This window comes from Amphiprion ocellaris, chromosome 18 (assembly GCF_022539595.1).
Source record: "Amphiprion ocellaris isolate individual 3 ecotype Okinawa chromosome 18, ASM2253959v1, whole genome shotgun sequence".
Classification (NCBI taxonomy): Eukaryota; Metazoa; Chordata; class Actinopteri; family Pomacentridae; genus Amphiprion; species Amphiprion ocellaris.
Window position 1 is genome coordinate 22,412,536 of NC_072783.1, and position 3,913 is coordinate 22,416,448.

Below are 3,913 nucleotides of genomic sequence, written 5' to 3' on the forward strand. Positions count from 1 at the left end.
GAAGACAGCGCGCTAGCGTATCTAGTCTGTGTTTATCTATGGTAGGCACGTCTGGTAGCATCTCTGGCTGCTGTTGACCTTGTTTTTGGAGTAAAACACGGTAAGAAGATAAATACTTCTAACCTGTAGCGTTGTTTTGTTGTACGTTAAGTCAGCGACTTGTGAAGAGTTGTTTTGTCATGTTTGAGCAGTTGGTCCGGACGCGTTAGCTAGCTAAGCGGCTAAGTTAGCTAGCGGGCTAATTAGCACAGGTGGCTAACTTACCGCTGAACACCTGTGTTAGTTGCTGCCGCAGGTGTCCGTCATTATTAGAATGAGCGTCTCAACCTGTATTTTTCTGCTGTGTATTTTAGCTTTTAAAAAAGTTATTTTACTTTAAGGTTAACTGAAACCCGTTGAGCTGCACTGAAGTTTAACATTCAGCTGGTTTGAATTAAACCACGCTTAACTTAACATTGCGCAACATTCCCTCTCTGAATCTCCATAATTTCATTAAATTCCTTCTCTCTTCGACTGCTCAAGTTCAATCCAGTATATAAAATGACATTAATAGTGAATAAACTAACAACCAGCCATTGTATTTATTTATTATTGTATGTATTTGTAGTAAATCATGAGTTGAAACATCCTACTTTTGGATCAAGAACTGCACAAGCCGTTCATTTTCAGTCACCTGATGAGTTAAACTCCCCTTTTTATGTGAGGTTGAAGCAGAAAGTCTGAGTTAACAAAGAAAGTTCTTCATAATTTGTGATACCTGTTATCTCTGACTGAGGCTTTAGTTTTTGTTGAGCTGATTTACATGTAGAAACTTTGTTCAGGATGATTTCTCAGTAGCTCAGAGGACAGGCTGCTTTTTACACAACCTTGTAAGAGAATGTCTGTCAATGCTTTCAGCAGAATTTAGAAACACAACACTTCCTAAACAGATATTTTGAGGCTGTGAGGTTGAACGTTTGAGAGTATATCAGTGTGTTTGTTTGTGGTCTTTCTGTTTCTAGGTGGAAGCTGAATTAGTGAGGATGACTCCTGCTCCTGTCATCTCTAAGCTCCTCACACATCTTTACCTGCACATGAGGAAAATCACTCCTGTAGAATGCAGGTATGTTTGTCATTATTATAAAAAGATGTTGACTGGTGACCTGTCAGAAACCCATTATACAGAGTCACCCACAATAATGTTTACACACATCAGGAAAAGAAAAACTTGCATAAATATTTCAATACCAAATTTATTCAGACATCACGAGATTAATAAAAGTTATCTTTGGCCTCTACAATTACAAGAGGTGGTCAAAGTGGTGGCCACTGGCTTCCAGACATTTCTGTTGTGTTGTAGATGTCACTTGTTGATGCTCCATTCATGAGGATAGCGCCATCTGTTGGGAAAACATCGTACAACAGGACACGGAGTTATCGTGATTTGATCAAACTTAGAAAGAGGAATCTATATGTATAGAAGTACTTATAAAAATGAAATATTTATTAAAGTTTTTCTTTTCCTGATGTGTGTATACATTATTTTGGCTGACTCTGACTCTGTGAACTTAATGAGAAGAAAACTGTCATTTAATTGTTGCTCTGAAAGCTTCTTTAGTGAAAACCGGCTTGTGTTCTGCTTTGAAACAAACTGCTGTTGAGGTCTGTGTTTTTAGGTTTAACCCCACAGTTTCTGAATGAACTGATAGTTGTTTTTTTTCCTGATCAATGTGGACGTTATAATTGATGGTAACATTTACTGATCATATAATCAGCATGACAATATAACAGTATAACATTCTGACCACCTGACTAATACTGTGTTGGTCTCTTTATGCTGCTAAAACTCCTCTGACCCAGTGGTTCATCAGAACCTCTGGGGATCCTGTGGATTCTGTGGATCCTGTGGGTTGCAGGGTGGATCCTACATAGACCAGGCTGATCCTGGACCATCCCACAGATGCTCAATGAGATCTGGATGTGGGGAGCGTGGAACCCAGGTGAACAGCTTAGCTCTGTCGTGTTCCTCGGACCACTCCTGAGCAGTTTTAATTTGTCCTGCTGAGGGTGGCAGCTGGCATCAAGGACTGCTGTTGCCATGGAGACTAGGGGGTTGTTTGTCCTGCAGTGTTTAGGTGGTGGTACATGTCAAACATCCACATGAATGTCAAGGTTTCCCAGCAGAACGTTGCATTAGAACAAGATGATGGATGTTGTTCTCTTCAGCTGTCAGTGGTCAGAATGTTGTGGCTGATCGGTGGATCTGTCTGCCTTTACTCTGACATCCAGAGTTATACAAAAGTGTAGTATGTGTGCAGTGCAGAAGAGATTTACTTTATTGTATGCAGTTTTAGTGGTCCCATCAGAGAAAATCATATCCATATACAGATTTTTATTAATTCCAGGGCTGGTTCAGTAAAGATTATAATAATAAATATATCAGATAATTCTTTGTCGCAGTTGGAATTTTGCAGACTGAGAGATGGTTGAGAAGGTTTGCAGTTCTTGTTTTAGCAAAATATGTTATAATAGAAGATCTTTATTGTCATTGTACATGAAATTATCTTCAAACCAGCAAAGTGCATCAGTCTGAGGTATGTAAAAATAAATAAGTAAAGAAAAATGCTTCTAAAGCCAATAATAAACAGAATATTTTGAGGGAATATTCTAAAAAGGAAAGAAAAGCTCCATTCTCACTCCTCTCAGGATAAACTGTCATTAAAATTGACTTTAAATTTAGCTTCAACATGAGATAAAAACATTTACTTCCATTACTGATGTTGTCAAGTTTTAATAAAGTTCATGCTACTTTTATAAAATGATGAAAGTGAATAAATTGTATTTCTGTGATCTGTGTTTGATTTCTGTCTTTTCTCCTGTCATCCAGATGTTCAGAGGGAGATGATGCCACATCTGGTCCAGCTGATGGAAGGTCTTGAAGTTCTCTGACTGGCCTCGACTGAAGATGGTCGTCTCACTGGATTTAAGGTTCAGATGCTCAGTAACAAACTCCACCAATGTGCCAACAGGGAAGCTTTAGGTTTATTAAATGTTGCTATGAAGGTATCGCTGTTTTTCTTTGTGGATCCAATGTGCTCCAACTGAAACTTGAATTAGAACTTAGAAGTAAATCATTTCATCTGAAAGGATTTAGTTGCATTAATAACCTCATAACATTCTAATTTTTATTCCAGTCTTGGTTGGAAATAGAATTTCTGTATTGATTCAGGTAAAAACTGAACTTCACAGCATGTTGAAGCAAAACAACCAGATGAAAACTGTGATGGTGTTGGATTGTCAGACCGTAATGTTGTAGCTCAAAGCAGCTTTTCTAGCTCAGTTCATTCTGACATTCAGCTATGAATCAACACAGCAGATGGTGATCCATGCTGTGGAAGTCTCACATCTCCTGATTTAATGGAGCTGCTTTGCACTTTTTACACTGTTTATTCACCAACACTTTATTTAATAAAAGTCCCATCTAGTTTTTATGAGGAATGTGATGTTTTAATTTCTCTGTGAATAACTGCAGTCTAATGCAACAGCTGGAGTTGTAACATCTGTCCTGATATTGATCATGAAGTATTGATCAGAATACTTATGGTCAGCAGTCATCCCTGAAGTTTTACATTAAAATCTTTACTTGTGTTGTGAACTTTGGTAAGAAGCAGAAACGTTAGCGTTGCCATGGATACAGGAGTGTTAAATTCTGTCCATGTTTCCATTTTGGGAAATTCAGTCCAGTTCCAGAATGTGGAGGAATTTAGTCTCACAATCACAGACAACAAATATTATCTGAAAGTCGGGTTATTGTTGTTTATCAGCACAATACAAAAAGATTAATGTTAGAAATATTCCAGTTAAGACTGTAGAATATCATGATTTATGTAAATTTACCTCAATAATATGAATGTTCAGGTTAAGATTGTACAGT

The 3,913-nt window shown here is 37.7% G+C and overlaps 1 long non-coding RNA gene across 1 annotated transcript; it reads left to right on the plus strand.

The window, feature by feature from the left end:
- LOC129347436 (uncharacterized) lies at window positions 1–3,913 on the plus strand. The gene is made up of 3 exons (XR_008599550.1): window positions 1–100; window positions 1,002–1,102; window positions 2,867–3,913. It is a non-coding gene; the product is annotated as an uncharacterized LOC129347436 (long non-coding RNA).